This window comes from Gossypium hirsutum, chromosome A01 (genome assembly GCF_007990345.1).
Source record: "Gossypium hirsutum isolate 1008001.06 chromosome A01, Gossypium_hirsutum_v2.1, whole genome shotgun sequence".
Classification (NCBI taxonomy): Eukaryota; Viridiplantae; Streptophyta; class Magnoliopsida; order Malvales; family Malvaceae; genus Gossypium; species Gossypium hirsutum.
This window is the reverse complement of record NC_053424.1, coordinates 97,270,989-97,293,929: the sequence shown is the minus strand read 5'-3', so window position 1 is coordinate 97,293,929 and position 22,941 is coordinate 97,270,989. Positions and strand designations below refer to the sequence as shown.

The window sequence follows — 22,941 nt, the reverse complement described above, 5'->3', positions numbered from 1 at the left end:
TCTAAATTACTCTCTCCGACTGTCCGTCAGTTTGCGGGTGAAATGTTGTACCAAAATTCAGTTTCGTTCCCAATGCCTCTTGCAACTTCCTCCAAAACTTCAAGGTAAACCTCGGATCTCTATTTGAAATAACTGATAAGGGCACCCCGTGAAGTCTCACTATCTCCGAAACATAAAAATTAGCCAATTTCTCAAGGGAGTAGTCGGTACGTACCTGTATAAAATGTTCTAACTTGGTAAGTCTATTAACAACGAGCCAAACGGAATCCTTTTTCTTTGGCATCAAAGGCAACCCTGTCACAAAATCCATGGTTACCCGGTCCCATTTCCACTCGAGAACCATCACAGGCTAAAGCAAACCCGAGGGTACTTGGTGTTCGACCTTCACTTGTTGACAAACTAGACACTTGGAGACAAACTCAGAAATATCTCTGTTCATTCCCGACCACCAGTACATTTTCTTCAAGTCATTCTACATTTTCACACTACTCGGATGGATAGACAAGCAACCACTATGTGTCTCTCAGAAAATATTCTAAATAAGCTCCTTATCCTTGGGTACACAAATCCTGTCTCGGAGCATCATACAACTGTCGGTACTAATACAAAATTCTATTTCACTTCATGTCTCACACTGAGCCATTTTAGCTTGCAAGTCCTCATCACTTTTCTGAGCCTCACAAATCTTTTGAAGGAACATAAGTCTAGCTCTCATCTCAGCTAGAATAGAGCCATCATCAATCACAGTTAGCTGAGTATTCATAGCCCTCAGTGTAAACAATGATTTCCTACTCAAAGCATCGACGACTACATTCGTATTTCTAGGGTGGTAGTTAATCACCAATTCGTAATCCTTTATCAAATCCAACCACCTTTGTTACCGTAAATTCATCTCCTTCTGAGTCATCAAATAATTTAGACTTTTATGGTCAGTGAACACTCGGCATCTCTCGCCATACAAATGGTGTCTCCAAATTTTCAGCGCGAACACAATGGCGGCCAACTCTAAATCGTGCGTCGAGTAATTCTTCATGTGTGGCTTTAGCTGTCTCGAGGCATATGCTATCACTTTGCCTTCTTACATGATTATGAAACCCAATCCATTTAAGGAGGCATTGCTATATACCACAAATTCTTTCCTCGATTCTGGTTGCACCAGAATTGGAGCCTCGGTCAACAAGGCTTTTAATTTCTCGAAACTTTGTTGGCACTTCTCTGTCCATTCAAAGTTGACGTCCTTTTGTAACAACTTTTTCATCAGAGTAGCTATTATTAAGAACCTATTTCCAAATATTCTGTAGTATCTAGCTAAGCCCAAAAACCTTAGAACCTCTGTCACATTCCTCAGTGATTTCCACTCAACAATGGTTGAGATTTTGCTTGGGTCAAGTCTGATTCCATCTCCCGACACGATGTGTCATAGGAATCCAATTTCTTTAAGCCAAAATTCACTCTTATTGAACTTGGCATATAATTGTTTATCTCTCAAGGTTCGTAAAACAGTTCTCAGATGCTCTGCATGCTCACTCTCATCACGCGAGTAAATCAGTATGTTGTCGATAAAGACCACTACAAACTTACCCAAATACGGTAGGAAAATGTGGTTCCTCAAATCCATGAACACCGCAGGAGCATTTGTTAAACCAAAGGGCATAATAAGAAACTTATAGTGCCCATACCTCGTCCTAAACACAGTTTTTGGCACATCTTGTTCCTTAACCCTTAACTGATAGTAGCCCAACCTTAAGTCGATCTTGGAAAACATGGTGGCTCCTCTCTACTAATCGAACAGATCATCGATCCTTGGCAAGGGACACTTGTTCTTCACGGTTACCTTGTTGAGCTGTCAACAGTCTATGCACAATCTCATCGACACGTCTTTCTTTTTCACAAAAAGTACCGGAGCACCCTACAGTGAATAACTCGATCTTGCAAACCTTTATCTATTAACTCTTGTAACTGAGCCTTCAACTCCTTTAACTCTGTTGGATTCATTCTATATGGAGCAATCGAGATAGGTGTTGTACCAAGGACCAACTCGATGCCAAACTAAATTTCTCTGGTTGGAGGTAATCTAGGCAACTCTTCTAGAAACACATCCAGATACTCACATACCACCGAAACTGTCTCAATTTTCACTTCCGACTCTTTGGTGTTCAACACAAATGCTAGGTAGGACTCATACTCTTTTCTCAAATATTTCTCGACAGTCAAAGATGAAACCAGTACTGGTAAGTTATCCGGTTCACCTGATTCAACTTGAAGAATATCCTCATTCTCACATTTCATTTCAATGAACTTGTTACCACAATTCACTATCACATTACGAGCAGTTAACCAATACATGCCAAGGATTAGGTCGAATTCATCAAACGGTAGTAGCATGAGGTTAGCTGGAAAACAATAACCTCTAATCATCAAAGGACAATCTCTACACACTTTATCAACTATCACATGCCTGCCTAATGGGTTTGACACTTTTATCACAAATTCAAAGGACTCAACAGACATATTCATACTGGGTACTAATTTCATGCATACATAGGAATGAGTAGACCCTAGATCAATCAAAGTAATAATAGAGATATCGTGAAGAGAAAAAGTACCGTAATCACATCTGGTGAGGATGCCTCTTTGCGAGCACGAATGGCATAAGTCCTTGCAGGTGCATGGCCCTCGGACCTCACAGCAGAATCTCTAGGGGCACCTCTACTGCTAGCCCCACTGCCTGGGTTCTTTTGTGGTCTACCCCTCGCAGGAGCAGTAGTCGCCCTCACGTCTTGCTTTTTCTCTTTCTGATCTAATTCAAGGCAGTCTCAGATGAAGTGGTCCAAAGATCCACATTTGAAGCAACCTCTATCATTCGTTTGGTATTCACCGAAATGATGTCTACCACATTGTGAACACTTTTGTCTGTTTGGCCGAGCACTACCAACACTCGTGACAGAAGTAGTTTGGGCTTTAGACACCGTATGTTGCTTATTTTTGCTCTTATTCGAGAACCCTATTGTCACATTTTATTGGGCAGGAAGCTCTTTCGGTCTCTTAGATGAGGTTTACTATGATTTCCCCATTTTTCTTTTCCTTGAGTCTCGAGACTCGATGTCAGCTATTCTCTTCTCTTTGGCCAATTCCTCGGCCTTACATGCTCTCTCCACGAGCACCACAAATTCTTTTATCTCCAAGATAACAACTAATAGATGAATGTTTTCGTTCAAACCATCCTCAAACCTCTTGCACATAATGGCTTTTATAGATACGCACTCCTGTGCATATTTGCTGAGTCTCACAAACTCACGTTCGTACTCAGTCATCGTCCCAAGGCCTTACTTCTGCTCTAAAAACTCTTTTCTTTTCTTGTCCATAAATCTCTGACTAATGTGCTTCTTCCGGAACTCCTCCTAGGAGAACTTCCATGTAATCCTTTCCCTTGGTACAACCGACACAAGGGTGTTCCACCATTGATAGGCTGAGTCTTGTAGGAGTGACACTGCGCACTTCACGCAATCCAAAGGCGTGCACGATAACTGATCAAAGAGCCGAATGGTATTTTCTAACCAAAATTCTGCTCTATTCGGGTCATCATCAATCTTAGCCCAAAATTCCTCAGCCCCTTACTTTCGTATCTTATCTACTGGGGATTTCTCTCTCCTAGCCAAATCCACTCCTTACGGAGCTACAGGGGCATACTGAGGAATCAGAAGAGGTAGGGGAGATTGATTATTCAGATTTTCACAAATGAACTTCGAATACCACGCGTCCATCATATGGAGATAAGCTTCTCTAGCTCCTACGCCCTGACTCATCGTCACGAGCCCCCTAACAACTGGCGCAGGCCCTTTTGCGGGAGCTGGCGCATTACTTTCCATGTCATCTGTCATAGCTACATCAAGATCCATTTACTATATGGAAAACATAACTTATAATCGTAAAGAGTCATCGCACCATCAATATACAACTATGGCATGTATAGTTAGACTCGTAGTCATACTAGGTTAGTCATAGAAACTAACTAAACCATAGCTATAATACCACTAAATATATCACCCCTTACCCTAGTCTGAGACTGGGATTGGGCACGAGACATTACCATACTTAACCACATGCATACAATCATTTTCGATTCACCAAGACTTGATCAAATTTGAAACTTTTTCTAACCTTGTTAAAACTCCTTAATGTGGGCCTACGAGGCCTCAAACTCTCATTAGAAACCATTTGGAACCAACTCAGGTCCTTAAATCGACTTAAGACAAAAAATGACCCTTGAAACAGGGCACACGCCCATATGAAAGGGTAACACGCCCGTGTGTTCATTATAACACTGCCGCACTAATGGCCCGTGTGACACACACGACTTAAGCTTTTAGGGACACGCTCGTGTCCCACGTCCGTATGAATTAATTTCTAAATTCGAACCTACAGGGGTTTTCACACTGCCTGACACACGCCCGTGTCCATGGCCCGTGTCCCTCACACGGCCATGAAAAGCCCGTGTCCTAGCCCGTGTCTAAAAATCTTGACATTCTATTTCTGACGTCAGTCATGCTTAAGGGTCACACGACCAAGGCACATGTCCGTGTGCTAGGCCGTGTCCTTCACACGACTAAGACACACGGTCGTGTCTCTGCCCATGTCTTTACTACGATGTATACTGGCTTGAAATTTTTACGGGCAGTGGATACGCGGCCGGACAACACGACCATGGGGCTGGCAGTGTGTCAAACACGGCCTAGACATACGCTCGTGTGTCTACCTGTGTGGACAACATAGGGATATTAACCAAGCCCTTTGCCATCCTGAAACACAAAATAACAACATCCATCATGCTAAAGATCATCATAATATGATTCCCCAATCCAACCACCACATCTAAGACCTTTACACATTTCATATTTACTAAAACAACTAATAAATCATCCATTCATGAAATAACTTCTTGTATTCATATAACAACTTTCAACTTTAGCCATTTTCGTGTCCTTATACAAAATGAATCAAAATGCTAAAATAAGCCAATACATTTGGCTAATTAACAATGACACAAAATTCTAAATTCAGGGTCCTATACATGCCATAATCAAAATAAATATATCTAACTATACCAAGTGCTTCGATTGATAGTGTGATCGATGGCTCTGACGTCCATTGATCCACGAGCTAATTAGGCAACACTATAAGAAAATGAAAAGAAATAGGGTAAGCATAAAGCTTAATAAGTTGCATGCAATAAATATAAAACAACTTTCCCATTCATCATTATACTCATAGTACTAAAGTAGGCATAAGCACAACTTACTCATCACTAGCCAATACATTTCTCATAGCATATATTGAGCTCACATCTCATACATTTCAAATAGGTACCTGTACCACTCACAACATGGTTATACTTTCCTTGTTTAACTTGAACCATTTGGACTGCTATCAGATATTCATTAAGCCTCAAACATAGGGTGTAATGCTGATGTCATGTCCCAGACATGGTCTTACACTGGCTCATCCAACAAGTTGATGCCATGTTTCAAACATGATTTTACACTGACTATCAAAATCGAGGCCAATGCCATGTCCTAGACATGGCCTTACATTGGCTCTCATATCTTCATCCTGATGCCATGTCCCAGACATGCTCTTACACTGACACATCTCATAGCCGATGCATGTCCCAGACATGTCTTACACTGGCTTACATCTCGAGGCCGACGCATGCCCCAGACATGTCTTACACTAGCTCTCATCTCAATGCCATTGCCATATCCCAGACATGGTCTTACACTGGCTCTCATAATGTGGCTAATGCATGTCCCAGACATGTCTTACACTAGCGCACAAATGACCCAAATGTCATGGCACGAATATTCGATTTGTTCCTAAGGTTCACCCAGGAGATCTATTATCTCAATTAGCATCAAGTATTTTCATTCCCCCAATTAAGCAATTTATGCTATATCAATTCAAACATATATAATAACAATGAAGTTATATTATTTACATACAACTTACCTTAGTACTCAAAATGTGGCGACTAGTTCGGTTTAGTCCACTTACTTTGCTTTTCCCCAGTTTAGGCTCGGATCTTAATCTAGAATGATAAAAAATTATAAATTTAATCATTTTATTAATCTAGATACTCAAAAATTTAAAATTAGGAAAAATGACCATTTTGCCCCTAGACTTTTACAAAATGACCATTTTACCGCTAGGTCCAAAAATAGATTTGTATTGAATTTTTTCATATCTTAAACCTAGTAGATTACTTTTTACACTAGAAGGAGTCCAAAGTTCTCAATATTTCACACCTTTATCACCTATTTTACAACTTATGCAATATGGTCCTTTTTAGGGTTTTTATGAGAAATCTCTTCACAAAAGTTGTTTGTTTCACAACATGGTTTATTTTCTTCCATAAAATTTTAGAAAACATCATGTCATGGAAAAACCCTAGACTTTCAACCATTTTTCAAAATAGTCCCCTCATTTGAAAGCTCATGATACAAGGACCTCAAAAGTACAAAAATATTTAAAAAAGCCCTCAAAATCACTTATTTCTAGAGAGACTAAATGACTGAAATTTCAAGCTTCAAAAACTCCTCTAATGGCTAATATTTTCGGTGGAAGACGGAAACGTAAGAAGAGATGACAACATTTTTTTATTTTATTTTATTTCTAGACAACATTAAGTCATCAATTTACCTAACCCTTTAACTAGATGAATTTTCTTGTCTCATGGCCGACCAAGCTAAAATCCAAGGGTCTATTTGCCCTTTAAAGACCCCCAATTTAAGTATCATGGTAATTTAACACCTTTAGCTATCAATTCAAGACTTTTGAGCTTTATGCAATTTACTCCTTTTTCGTGATTCAGCTCACAAACGCTAAAATTACTTCACCAAATTTTTTCATGCACTAATATAAACATGCTATAACTCTAAAATAATAATAAAATACTTTCTCTGACTTCGGATTGGTGGTCTTAAAATCACCGTTCTGACTGAGCCCAAAATTGGGCTGTTACAGACATACTGTCTTAAGGTTCTATCCCTATCATTAGCAATAAGGATAGGATTTTGAGCATGATTTGCTCCATTTCCTTGGTTTTGGTTTTGCTTTTTGAAATTCATCTCTTCGGTCCTTCTTTGATTTTCTTGTCTTTTCCTTTGTCTGAAAGTTCGTTCTATTTCAGGATCTCTAGGGAGTAAATTGATAATTCAATCAATACTTATAAACACTTGAAACAATCACAAAAAAATAATAATTTAATTAAAATTAAAAAGAAAAATAGACCAATATGTAAAATCAACAATTTCACAAATAATGTCTTTTAAAATAGTCACCGGCAACAGCGCCAAAAACTTGAAACAGTGAAAATGTGCAAGTGTACACAATCGTAATAAGAAATAAACTGGCAAGTATGTCGAGTTATCATACCCAGGGACTGTTTAAGCAAATATAAAAAATAAATTTAAACAAATTGGTAGAGAAAAATATATTGATTTGAAATAGGTGATCTAAAAACTAAAAATTAACTAAGTAATCAACTAAAATAAGAAAATAAAAATTTCATTGCACAATTTTTAAAAAAGGTTTTAATAAATATGGCATAAATGTGTTAGATTAATTTCATTCTTTAACTTAGAATTATTAAAACTATGTTCATGTTGTTATGAATAATTTCATGGCAACTTGGTCTTTTGCTAACTAATGCACATACATACTTATTGAATTAATTAATTAAACATATTTTTATGTTGAATTAGTTAATCAACTCATAAGCAGGTACAAGATAGAGTGAATTAAATATATATATATTTATACTTAACAATTTAATCACAACAATCTTACAAGTTATGCAAGGCAAGAATATTGTTTCATATAATTGCTAATTTAACCTTGAATTACCTTAGAAGATTAGAAATGCATCAATTAGATATAATTTCAACCTGATGAATAATTAATTCAATTGTCATCTTACAATTATAATGCAAGCATAATAAACATGATTTTATCTAATTGAACAAATTGCCAAAGCCTATAACAACAAAAACTTGATTTAAACTATTTAAGTGGACAAAATGCAATTAATCTAACATAGAAAAGATTTAAACCGTTTTAATTAAAATAGAAGCATAAAAACAATAAGTATTGATGTTTATGATCACAAAATAAATTGAAAAGATAAAGAAAAGGGAACTAGAAGATGAATCTCAGTAAATCTCCAAAACCGAACTAGCGTGCTTCTCTTCCTCTCTGGTTGTTCTATCGATCAATGGCCTTCAAGAATGCTTGATTGCTGCTGATCCAAAATGCATGCTAGCTCTTTCTCAAGAGGGGAAATCAATAAAGGGAAGGGAAAGAAAATGAAACGCAAAGGTGAATGAATGAGAGAAGTGAAATAAGAGATGCGTGAATGATAAAAGGCATGTGAAATGAGAAAGTGAAGGGGCTATTTATACTTGAAACTGACAGCTCAAGTTAGCTTAAAATATCATGAAGTCAGTCTTCTTATGGTCAGCAATGATAGGTGGAAGCCGTGGTTGAATGAGTTTGCTATTTTTAGCTTGTGGCTAGAAAGAAATTGCATGAAAATGGGAGAGGTTGGACTGTGTCTTGAACAATAGTTTAAGGACCACTTTCGAATTGTTATAATCAAATTAGTTAGCTGATTTGGGAAGAAATTGGGTCGGCAATGGGCTGATATTCCCTTAGAGGATCAATCCTCTTCAACTTAGCAAATTTAGACCCCTTTCTCTAAATCAGGCTAGGAGTAAATTTAAACCAATTTTTATTGAATCAAAAATAATTTTTCAAAAGGTTCAAGAATTCTAATTGAGGCATCCATGGCTGGAGAAGAATCAGCCATCCTTATGGGTTAAATAATTTGAGAAGTGCTTCAACAGTCCAATCTTCTCAAACTGATTGCCAATTGATTTTTCACCATTTGTGCAAAACTATCAAAAATAGATCAAATTATGCAAAATTATTATAAAAATAACTAAAATTCAAAATTTTTCATAATTAAGTCCAATTAAATATTTTATAGTAAAACTTTAAAATTTGACAGAAATTACTTAGAAACTGCATGACTTAGTGCTCAAAAGGTGCTGGAAAAGTCTACATATTTTAGTGTTTCTAAATATTTGTGGATTGAGTATAGAATGGGGAGCGAAGTAGAAAATATCTCAATTGGAATAATGAAATAAAAAAAATGCAATAGAAAATATAAATTGAATACTTTAATTAAACAAACAAGTCCTTGAAACAAAACTGATTCAAGAAGAAAACTAAGAAAGTATTTAAAAAGCCGAAAAGAAAATAAACTAAAACTAATTAAAAAATACGAGGGTATTTGAAGGCATCTAGGATAACTTGATTACATTCAAACCCTAAAGTGTTATTTTTAGAGATGTTGGCAGCCTAAATTAGGTCTTCGATACGTCTTAGGTCTTTGTTAAGCTTGATTATGTAGACGAAAACAACATTAAAATACTTGGGTTACATGTCGACCTTGTGTCGCGCCACACCTATTACATGGCATGACACAACATGAAAATAATTTCTTGTGTCGTTCCTTTTGGTGTTTTGATGTCCTGGGAAGCTTGTCCATCACTCGACATTTACTTCCACATCAATTGGGTCTTTATATCTCCATTCTACACACTCAATTGAACTAATTAGCATAATCTAAAGCCTGTGTCGGCCTATTGGGTCACCACACCTACAATATGTGTTAAAAACACTTATTTTTATTAACTTTAGATCCTAAGGCCTAAAAGTTGAAAAGTTAAATTAAATCCTTAAGTTCTTAGAAAATAAGCTCCTTAAGTGCGAAGTTGACCCAAATTAACTACTGCATTTGATGGTAGGTCAAATAGTTAGGAAAATTTTAAATTATAGATATGATTTATATTTTTTAATTTTCATTCATTTAATTTTCTAACCTTTTCTTTTACCTTTTGGATTTCAATGTATGACTCGGAGTAGGGGAACACCTATAGAGCCAACCACTGATACAGAAAGACTTATTCATAGAAATTGTTGGCAATAGCAACAATAACAAATGTAAACTATGCATTAACAGATCTACTATTAGTTAACCCGTTATTCGACAAACCACACTTACCAGATCCACTGCCACGACCACAACAATTACCAATAGAATTGTCGATGGCTGAACTCATTCTGAGAGACTATGCGCTACCAAACCTGATCGTTGTACAAGGCAATATCACGAGTCTAAAAATTACCACAAAAAATTTTGAGATAAAGTTTGCCATTATCTAGATGATTCAGAATAACATGTAATTTAGAGGAACTATAATGGAGGACCCAAATCCACACTTAAAATAATTTCTCTAAATTTTTGACACTTTGAAATTTAATGGGTTCATCGATGACGCTATTCGCCTTCGGTTTTTCCCCTTCTCCTTAATAGATAATGCTTCCTCTTGGTTTGAACCGCAAGCACCAGAATCTATAATGACATAGAATAAACTTACAGAAAAATTCCTATACAAGTTCTTCCTTATTAACAAGACAATCCAACTAAGATGAGAGATCACGAATTTTAAACAAATGGAAGGAGAAAGTTTTCATAAAGCTTGGGAGCGATTTAAATTGCTGGTAGAAAGATGCCCCCACCATGGTCTACCTAAATGCTATGGCTGCAAATGTTCTGCAAGGGCTAGATGCATATTCTAAGTCAGGACTAGATAGAGCTGTAGAATGAGCCTTGATGAACCGTACATATGAATACATGTAACACCCCAAACCCAGCCCAGACGTTATGGCCAGATCTGGTGTGTCATATTGAAGTGTTTTATCAAAAACCTTGTTTTCATTGAAAACCCTTCCTTAAAATGAAAAACCTTAATTTCTTTGTAAAGTCTCTTTTCAGTTGCAGAAGCTTTATCCAAAACAATAGATTTATGAGAACTTGTCATTTAAAATTGAGATGCGAAAACATAGCATTTAAAAAAAAACTGTGGTTTAGGAAACCCATGTTCAACTTCTCACAAACATAATGCATAGAAACAATAACCCTAATTTGAACAATAACCAGAGGGAGGGCCATATTACATTTCAATCTGAAATAACTTAATAACTAGAAACTATATGTTAAAAAAAAAGTCCAAGTCGTCTTGCTAGCTAGCCACATAGGAGTCCCTCCAACCGTCGAACCTCCTACTGCACATCACCTGAGAAAAATAAAAGAGAGGGTGAGTTTTCGAAAACTCAGTGTGTATAACCCTCGAAGAGTCCTAAGCAATCATCAATCACCATAATGTCATGCATGCAATGTAGTGCAACCCACCCCAATAATCCAACCGCTACACACCAACTCCGTCCCCCGGTACACATCATGTGGGGATATAAATATCAATCCACCCATCCGATACACATTAATGGTAGCCCGGTTACAGTACTACCTTTATTGTAGCAAGCTGCCAATCACATACTAGGCTTAATAGCTGTCGGTGGATCCACGGTTGTCAAGCAACCATGCGATCCTCATATACTTCCTTCGTTCCATAATTCCCAACCCAGATGCAACCAAAACAGAATATCGTATGTATGCATCAGATATACATGAACATCCATAAGTCTTACATTCCACACATAGAGGTATTTTAGTTATTTTCACCCTTAGGGGCATTTAGGTAATTTCTCTTGTTATGGGTTTATTACTTACCTTGGCCCGTTAACAAGTCCCCATTGACTAAAGTGAACAGATACTATGCACCAAGTAAGATTCTAGAGAAGAGGAGGTGAGTTATTAAGACCGCTTAAGTACCAAGCTCTCCCTAGATCCAATCCTAGACATGCATATACCCATTGCCACACATTAACCTTATGACTTGTCCACGGTCGCAATTAACTAATTAAGTTTTATGTCCGTTTAAGGAGTTTTAGATACTAGGCCCAAACAAGTCTACATATATGTATATGGCCCACAAGGCCCAATCTCATTCATATGGCCCATTAGGCTCAAATCACATTCATATCGCCCATTAGGCCCAAATCACATACATAGTCATGCTTTCATACAATTTCTCATCACATAGTATCAAGTTGCCAATTTTGCCTATAATGTGCCCTACAGCCCATCGAGCCCATTGAGCCCACTCTGGCCCGGTTGGCCAATACACAGCCCAAGTCCATGGTATTGCCCATGGGGCCTCTAAAAACCTATCGGTTTCCCCTTAGGAGTGTTCGCGCACTCGCAAGTCTATTGTAGCCAAAATTTTGGCATTTCGGCATTTCAGCTTTTTGGCGTTTCGAGATTTGCCGATCTACTGTGTGTGTAGTGTATGTATACAGCTGGTAATAGAACATGCTGCGATCTCCTTAGCCACGAACCTACAATCGATGTTACTTAATGATTAATCACACATACTTATCGAAAACTTTTACCAAAAGCCGAAATCTCACCTTAACCTTACTTGAAACGTCAAGCCTTAATGGCTTTTTCTTGCTCACTAATCATGAGCACTTCCCAGATCTGCATTAACCTTATCGTTAAAACATAATGGATGACTTGTATCCAACATATGTCACCATTTCCCATTAAATCCTATTCGGCCAACCCTTACCAAAGTGAAGAACACTTACCAAAGTTTCAACACCTAGGGAGCAAATTGGCAGAGATCCAAAAAACTGAGGTTCGATACTATTCCTACCAAAACTGATTTAGAAAGAGTGAGGGACAAGAGTAATCGATACTTAGCAAAAACTGATTGAAAGAACAAAACACTTACACTAGAATTGGCCAAGGTAGAAGGAGCAGTGGCGGCAAAGAGGATATTTGGCTTTTAAGGTTTGTATGATCGAAAAGGTTATTCAGCACAAAGAAAAAGAGCAGTAGAAACCGTTTACAACAAGTGGCGAATCAAAGAAAGTATTGAGTAGGGGAAAAAATGGAAAATCAACACAAAGTAAAGAAGGAAGAACAAGTAATTTTGGCTTTTTGATCCTTGGAGAGAAAAGTGTTTCCTGGCAACAAGGAAAGGGATAATTCGACATTAGCCTGAAGTCCTCACATTCGACAGCTATATATAGTCTATAGCTGAATTTCCTATGCCCAAATTCCCAATTCTGGTCCACCTCTTCTTCAATCCTCATCTTCTAATTTTTCTCCTGATAACTCCCTAATAACCTCATCAAATTTCTCCTCTTATCACTCCCTACAGTGTTCATATCCAACGCCACCACTGACCATCTCTTAAGCAAAAATAAATCCTTCTTTTGAGCTAGGAGGGATTCGAACCCCAAAACCCCTTGCCCTGCATGTAACGCCACTTGCCACTCCACCATAAGACTTTCTTGTGTCCAATTCCTCATTCATTTATTCAAAAGCTCACCTACTTGCCATCAGGGTTCATTTAATTATTAACCTATAGTTTCTTTCACCCCTAAGTTCGAACCTAAACCTATTAACACATAAATAACACTTGACTAGGAATATTAAGCACACTTTTTATCAAAACCGAAATAAAAAGAAAAGTCAGGATTTGGGGATTTTTAGGGCATTACAATACATCTATCAATTGATAGAGCATATGGTAGTGAGCTCCAACTAGTGGCCTAATGAGAGGTTCACTTATGGTCCGAGACCACCCATGGCCAAATTTGTCCAGGAAGAGGATAAGGTTAATAGATTGGAATCCACATCCAATAGGCCCATGGTGTACGAAGCAGTTAGAACAATCGGTTAGTACCTTGACATCATGGAGATGATGCTAAAATAGGGCCAAAAACGATAGTCGAGCTAACAGTTGAGGCTAAAGCTTAGTAGAACACATAATGTAACACCATATACCCAGTCCAGATGTCTAACCCAAGCTATAAGGTATTACCATGTAACTCAGAGTCACATGGTTGAGTCATCAGGCCATGTAACTCTCTGAGGCGTGTGGACAAATCTGCCCCAAAAATCAAAGAAGCCACATGGTGATGTCATGCAACCGTATATGCCCAAAAACACCTTCAAACACAAGCCAACTCACATACCAATTGTTAGGTTCCAAGTCATGCATTAACTGACATTCAAACCTATTCAAAATGTGCCAAAACATGCCAGAATATACCAATTCGCAACCAAACTATGTGTCTAACCAATATGCCCTCATTAGCACCACAATTCAAATATAGACAACAACCAATCAAACCAAAACATAATCAACATTCTGACCTCATTTAACCATCATTCAAGTCTCAAATATCATATGCTAAAATCATCTATTTATACCACTCTTTCAAATGCAAACATACTCCAACCTAAGTTCATGAATTACTAAACCAAAATTACCATTTCAACAACTACATATAAACAAATGCATCAAGTGACAAGCTACCATTTGAAGTTACCAAAACACCAAAATACAAATTTACATCCCAAATGACACAAGTCATTACCAAGTTACCTAATAGCATAAACATATTGAAAACCTTATTTACATGCCATTTATAACTGAGCCAAAATAAACAAATAACTACTGAAAGAGTTGTCAGATAGTGTGATCTCCAAAAATATTCCAATCGACAACAAATGTCCGAAAATCTATAAAGAAGAAAAAAACCACAAAAAGTAATATTACATAAAGATTCGTAAGTTCATAAAACAAAACATCACATATCTGCTGTAAAGGCCCAATTTTGTCCAGGCCTTAAATAGAAACCAAACTAGAAATAAAAAGAATAAGAATAAGAATTCATTTAAGTCCAGAGTCCATTACAGGCCCAAAATTACATTTACAAATAGCCAAAAAATTAAAAAAAACCCTATGGCCCAAATGGCTCAAAAACTTAAATGCTTTCAGTAAAACAAAAGAAACCTTAGCCTCCTTTGTGTCGCTCCTTATACCACATCAACCAATGAGCTGCCCGAGGCCCTCTCCCCCTCCTTTCACTGAAATGGAAAGGCACAACTCCCATCGTCGCTGTTGACTTCGCTAGAGATACCTACAAAGAAAAAGAAACAAAACATATACAAAAGAGCAACAAAAACAATGAAAGAAAAAAGAAAATATATGTTGTAAAACTGGCTATAAAAGCCACAACAACTATCAATGTAATTTTTACAGAGAAAGATATATAAAAAAAAAAGCAGAGATTTTGAAATCGATTCAGAGAAAAAGGTGTTGTATTCACTTATATTTTTTTTGTGTCTCTTTTCGAAATAAACAAATAAAAATAATAAAAGCATAAAAAATGAACCCTTTTTTTAACCTGTCAATGTTGTCGCCGGTCCACAAGGTCGTCGAATCCATTGAGATTCGGCCAAAGGCCGTAACAGAGGACGGCAGGAGTTGAAGGGTTTCATCATTTTTTTTTATTTTTGCCCCCTTTTTTGGTGATTTCAACGTCGAAATGGAGTTTTACGTGAAAAATACAAGAAAAAGGGTTCAGGTGATTTTCTGGCCATTGTGGACAACGATGTCATTGTCGGTGACCGGTGGCCAGCACGACGATGACTTGACGAAAAATGACCAGACTTGGGGCCTTTGAGAGAGAAGAGGAGAGCTTTTTTTTGAAATGGGATAAAATGAAATTTTTAGGGAAATTTTGGTTTTTATAAGCAGATGAAACGATGCCGTTTTGGAGGAGTTTGGAAGGCCCCAAAACAATGTCATTTTGAGGCCGAACCGAACCGACACGACCTATCTGCATAAGATCCGCGTGTTTTTGGACTAAGGGTCTATTTACCCTTTTAGTCCAATCACTTTTGTGGCCTGTTTAACTTTAGTCCTATTTCTTTTTTTCTATTTTTTAATTTTTACCCCACGGCGTTGATTTAGTTTCGTTTCAATCCATCATGAATCGACGCATTTGTGGGACTGGGAATAATTTCCCATCTAGTCCTTGTCCCTTGGCCCCCATTTTATATCAGCCTTTCATTCTGCCCTTTTTTTTACAATTTATCCCTTAATTTCGTCTAAATTGCGATTTAACCCTTATTTATTTATTTTCAACCCTTGATAGATTTCATAATATATTATTTTATTTATTTATCTATTTATTATCTTTTATCCTTTTCATACATTTAAAGATTATAATGTTTACATTTCCTTTATTTATGCACTTGTTGCCCATATTATTTTTATTCTTATCATCATTCTTATAACTATTATTTATTTATTTATCTATTTATTTATTTACTTGCTTATTTTTTATATATTTACAAACAAGATTGTTATATCTTTCTATTTGTACATTTTTATTCATTTATTATTATTATTATTGTTATTATATTATTTTTTAAACTCATTTTTACTATTTTGTCATTTCTTTTATCTTTCTCACATTATTTATGTTTATAATCGTCATAAGGCATCTTGCATTTTTATTTTTATTTTTTATTTTTATCACTTTATTTATTTTATACCATGGATTAATATTCTTACTATTGGTATAGTTATATTGATATTATCATAGCATTTCCTTATTCACTTATTATATATCATTCTAATATTCTACCCATATATCCATTTTATAATCACTACATCATGCATTATGTTTAAATGTAATTGGTCGCTTTTATATATACCCCAAAATAAGATAAATACTCATCGTTTTAAATATTACACTTGTTATTATTCAGAAAAGAAATTTTTTAAAAATAAGGCAATGTTCCATATTTGGAGATTCGAGAAGTCTTGCCCTAACTTACAGGGTTTTGACTTTCTCATTGAACCTAGATGACCAAAATCCTTTTAAAATTAAAATACGTGAGATTTAATATAAAAAAATAAAAGGCAAACTTATTTTCGAGAATTTGAGACGTCGTGTCCTAACTTACTGGATACGACCTTTTGTTACCTCGAGATAATAAAGCCTTTTACATACTTTTTGATCTATTTAAGTGATTTTACTAAAAATATATACATTAGTAAAAAGAGGGATTGTGTTTTTACCTCTTTTCAAATTTTCAATTTTGACACTAAAGACATCCTGTGATCAATTAAGTACAAATTTTGGGCGTAATGAGGGTGCTAACTCTTCCTCGTGCGTAATCGACTCATGAACCTGTTTTCTAAACTTTGTATACCAAAAATCATTGTTTTAGATCAAACATTTTATTAAGACAATCAATTTACGAGGTGATCCGATCATACCTCATAAAAAAGATTGGTAGCGACTCCATATGAGCTTATAATGGGTGAGGATCGAGGAATTTGTTGTTCAGGTACCCTTACTTTAGAACCAAACCGCATATAATGAGCCCTAAAAGCTTACCCTATGTAGAACCACACCAAACCCTAGTGGTCACCCAAATAGGTGTTCTATTTATTATTTCTTGTTTGCTTTAAATTCTAGCTTGGTATGCAATGTACTGACTTGTTTTGTTTTGTTTTGACTGTGATTGCATGACATTTTCATCATAAAAAAGGTGTTGATTCATGTTCAGTTACTAAATAGAGAGCTTGCCATGGAGAATGAATTTCTTGATAAAGTGGAAGATAATACGGCTGTCCGAATATGGAGAAAACACAACTAGAGAAGGGTGATAGTCTAACGGAGGGGTACGTGTCAGAATTGTGGGATTTCACTCGCATCAATATGACTCAGAATAATCTCCAAGAGTTGAAAGAAATATGGGACCAATGGGAAGATGAAACCAAACAATTATTCTACTATAACTATGGTGATCTACCCTATTTACTCGATGTCAAGGTGGATAAACACTTGTTTCGAGCTCTTGGCCAATATTGGAATCCTGCCTACAGTTACTTTACTTTCGGAAAGGTAGATTTGATACCTACCGTGGAAGAGTACCTGACCTTGCTTCGTTGCCCGAAGATTCGAGCTAACAAGGTTTATTCTAGAGCCGCCAAAGTCTCGACTTTCTTAAAAAAGCTAATGAGTATCACGGGGATGAGTGAGCAATAGGTCACGGCCTGGATCAAGCAAAAAGAAGATAGTAAATTTATTCCTTGGAAATGTTTGCGAGATTTGATCTTGGTACAGCCAGATATGAAGAAAAAGGTCGATGTCTTCACTTTGAGTATTTACGGGCTGGTTGTTTTCCCCAAAGCATTAGGACATATAGATGAGGCAATTTTAGATTTGTTTGATCAGCTTGATAAAAGGGTCACGTCCATCCCGACAATCTTGGCTAAAACTTTTAGATACTTGAATGCATGCCGAAGAGCGGATGGAGAGAGATTTATTGAGTGTGCTCAACTTTTATTAGCGTGGTTCTATAGCCACTTTTGGAAGGTAGAAAAGGACTCTTATCGAGTATCCTCCGGGAACTACTCTCCATTGAAATAATTAGCGGCTACACTGAAGAGAGACGACATTTCAGAAGAAAAGGGGATGGTGATTTTCCAGAATCTCCAAGATGAAGACATTGAATGGAGGGCACATTGAATGATCCCTAATGAGATTTTGCACCAGTGTGCAGACTTTGACTGGGTCCCTCTACTCGATACATGGGGAGTTGTTGGATATGCTCCTCTACTTGTGTTAAGGCAATATAGATCGAGGCAGAATGAAAAGATTTGCCACAAATCTGATAACAACCCCCGAAAATGGCTTGTAGTGGCGTAAAAGAGTCAATGACAACATCCCTATACCAAGTCAAGAAGGCACTCGACCGATAGAGGAACTGTGACACCCCTAATGTGACCCTAGTCGGAAAGTGGTTTCGGGACCACAAAACTGAGTCATAAAGATAATTAACAGTCATATTTGATGCTTATTATATATATATATGCATGTGTGAAAATTTCATGTTTGAATTTTGTTAATTGTAAGTGAATTTTATTAAATAGGACTTGTGTGAGAAAATTTAGAAATGTGCTGGGCAAATGTTAAAGTGGCCTATTGATGCATGTTAGAAAATGCTTGTCCTTGCATGTCAAATTACCCAAAACTTTAGGTAATGGCCGGCCATGCCATGGGTTAAAGCATATTATAAACATTTTGTGTTAATGTTTTATGTTAGAAATAATAAAATAAAAGGTTAGTAATAAAGTAATGAAAAGGGAGGGGTGATGAAAACAAAGTTGTCTCATCCATGCTCCCCCATTGCCGTGACTTGAGGAAGGAAGAAGAAGAGGATTCTCTTGCTTCATGTTGGGTTGGTTGATGTTTAGGAAGAGGTATGTTTGATGTTATTCCATGAAATTCATGCATATTTCTAGATGTTGGTTTAAATTCTTTTGCTATTTGATGGAGATGATACTCGGCCATGGGTGTTGTCTTCTTGGTTGGTGTTTGATGTTGTGGTGATGAGGCATGAAGATGATTGAGTTTGAGTGCTTAATAAAAAGGATGGGTCTTAACAACTTCATGAAGTATTCGACCATGGTGCTAAAATGTTGTATTGTGTTTAAACTTAGAATTTTTAGTTATATGGATGTGTTAAGTTGCTTGAAATGTTAGATTAATTTGAACTCATCACCAAGTTCTTTAGGCAACCCATGTTAAAAATTTCGGTATTGAGATGCCTAGAACTTTCGGCCATAGTAGCTATGGAGAAATAAGGTTTTTGTTTCTTGTTAAATTGGATGTATCTTGTTGTATGAGTGCTTGAACAAACTATGATTAAATAGATGCATAGATTCAAGGTGGGAAGAATTGGCTATTATGCTTGATACTAATGCTGAATATGAGAATGTTGTACTTGAAAAATGTAGGTGAACATGACAAGTGTATTCGGCTTAGGGCATAAAGGATATGAAAATTTGGTATTTATTTTTGATTGTGTGTGTATGACCATGGATAATTGGCTGCACAAATATTATAAATACATAATGTATGTTAAATTTATTAAGCTACAAAACATTATACATGATCGGCCAAGGTAAATTATTTGAGTAAAGTATATCTTGATGGTACATTTCGGCTAGTATAAAATGTATATGGATGTCGTATGACTATGTTTAATTTGGGAAGTAAATTGTTTGATTTAGCTCAAGAGCCTAGAGGATCAAAGTTGGATAAGGGAAAGGAAAAAGTGATCGAATAGCCGTCGTAATCGTTCGGCAACTTCCGAGGTAAGTTTTAAGTGATTAAACGTTGAGTAAATTCAATCATAATAGGACATAATGAGTTGATTTAATAAGATATGATGTGGCCATGATATGTCTTAAACTCAAATGGTAAGTTCATAAGTGTTTGGACTTGGAAATTTAAGAGCAAATTGTAATAATTTGCTTAGGACAGCAGCAGTAACGTGATTTTAGAAAATCACTATAAATTGTTGGTGAGGAATTATAGGCTGAATAAAATATGTATTCAAATCTTAATTAGTCTAGTTTCTTATAAAAGAGACCGTGTAAGCAAAGAAATTTCCTATAAAGAGATATTCAAAGTTGTGTGAGACAGTGTCAGAATGACTCCGAAATCCCCTATTCTGTTTTTAGAAAATCATTATAATTTGTAAAAAAATGGTTATAAGATAATATTTATATTCTTAGACTCCTTAATGAGTCTAGTTTCAAATGAAATCAAATAGAACATATTTTGAATCCTGTACAATGAGAAATTTGATTCATAGTGAATAGTGGTCAGATTAGTCAAACAGTGAAACAGGGGAAACTTTAAGAAAAATATGGTATTGATTGGCCAAACCTAAAATTCTGAAAATTTTATGGATGGAAGATATATGAGTCTATACTTAAGGAAAATTAACGGCAATTGATTTTAAGTTTTGTAGCTCCAGTTATAAATAATTTAGTGACTATTGCTCAGGAAAATAGCTTGTAATGAATATGTGAATTTATTGTAAACATTGATGAAACTATTTGAGTTGCTTATAAGCTATTGCTGAAATTGATGTACAAGATAAATATATATGTGTGTGGTAAAGCCGAATGGCTAGTGTGAAATATGTATGAGATATGTATATGTGGTAAAGCCGAATGGCTAGTGTGAAATATGTATGAGATATGTATATGTGGTAAAGCCGAATGGCTAGTGTGAAATATGTAGGAGATGTGTGTATATTGTGGCCGAATGACCAAATGTGAAAAGTGTGTATTATTAGATATTTGATCAGGCAAATGAATTACAAATATGACAGTCAATGTGAATGTTGTAACATGTGATTAAATGTACATGAAACTTGGAAATATATTCCGGGTAAGACCCGATGACTACGTGTGGAGATTTTGTCCGGGTAAGACCCGATAACTACGTGTGGGGACTATTCGAGCTAAAGGTTTCGCTGAAGATTCGAGTAAAGCATAAGATTATACGACTTCACAGTAACAATTGGTAATAAATACGTTCAATGCGTTAAGTTGGTCAGGTATGCATTTTGAGATTATATTTAAGCTTGATTTGGACTAAATCACAAGGTCGTTATGTGATGCATATGTGAGTAAAGCAATAAGACTGTTCTATGATTATTGTGCGTTTGGTCAATGTGGAAAGTTAGGTGAAAATATGTAATGTACCTATGTTTATAAGAGATCACTATCAAGTGAGAATTTATCTGCCTATTATATATGATGAGATGTGCATATTCGGTAAAGGGATGGTATGCCCGAAGGAAGAGTGAAATAAAAATATGAACAACTATGTTATAATTTGATTGTTATATGTTGACATTGCTTAAAACTTACTAAGCATTGTAATGCTTACTCCGTTTACTTTGTTTCCTCTGTTTTATAGATCTCATTTGGAAGCTACAGGCTCGGGGATCGTCAGCAACTAGTCACACTATCACTATCCACTGCTTGTTACTGTTATGTTTTGAATTATTTTATGGCATGTAAAGAATAGACCAGTGGCCGAAGAATATTTTGGTTAATGTATATAAGCCATGCGAAAATGGCATCTTTTGAATGTGTACTTATAGAAGTTAAATTGTATCCCTGACTGTCTTTAGTATTTACCTAAAGGAACGTTCTTTATAAAAAAAATATTCAAAATTTTTACTGTTCGGATATGAGTTTCAAGTACGGTAATGCCCCTTTACCTATTCCGGCGACGGATACGGGATAGGAGTGTTACAGGAACACCTGCAAGAGATCCTGTCTGACCTAGAGATCATAAAGCAGGATTTTAAAAAAGGGAATTCAAAGCTAGGAAAGAAGATAGAATAATTGGAGGAGGAAAAGATGCAATTAGGACTAGATGTTAACATCCAGAAGTTAGAAGCTGAGAAATTGAGAAAAGGAAAGAATAAGGCTTAAAAAGACTTGGGTAATCTAAAAATGGATTATAAGAAGTTGCGCTTGTCGATGAGGACTGTCTGGCTGGAAAAAAACATCAGAACAATGGCGGCAATAAATCAAAGAAGAAAAAGTAGAGCCGATCAATGGGAAAAGAAATCTAAGATGCTATTGTTTGAGAAAATGCTTTAGAAAGAGACCTATTGGAAAGCCAAAAGGAAAAGGTAGGGTTAAGAGCTCGGGTAGCAGAATTAGAGAGGTCGTTGCACCAATATCATAGTCGTAATTTCGTAATTGAGTTGAGAGTAAGCCTAAACAAGATTGAAGAGTTGAAAGGAAATATAGGAGAGCTCAACGTCGCATTGCAAAATTGTGAACTTTCATTTGAGTTTCTTAAAACAAACAATGAATACTAGAAAGAGAAACTCCAATGCTTTCAAAGTCAGATTTGGGATAAAGATTACATCATGGGTGAAGCTGTGACTCAAGTACGGGAAGTAGCTGACCATCTACAAACCCTAGCAGTTCAAGCCAACATGCTGAGCTTAAAATACGAATCAGAATCAGATCGGGGATGAGAATTAGCTTGGCTTCTTAGGAAAGTTAAGGCTTTGAGTATTAGGGCAAAGCCGTATATGTAATCCTTTTTAAGTAAAGAAATTTGTTTTCTAGTAAAGTTGTTCTAATAGAATTGAATCAGAATCAATGCCTCTTTTTGTATTTATTTCATTCATCTGCATTACATTTCATCATATGCATAAAGTTTCCTAAAAGGACCCTAATTAATAAAAATCATGATAGTTACCCTAGAAAC

At 36.2% G+C, this 22,941-nt stretch overlaps 1 non-coding gene across 1 annotated transcript; it reads right to left on the bottom strand.

The window, feature by feature from the left end:
• Positions 1–10,542: 10,542 nt before the first annotated feature.
• LOC121207728 (small nucleolar RNA R71) lies at positions 10,543–10,649 on the bottom strand. The gene has a single exon (XR_005902844.1). It is a non-coding gene; the product is annotated as a small nucleolar RNA R71 (small nucleolar RNA).
• Positions 10,650–22,941: the final 12,292 nt, after the last annotated feature.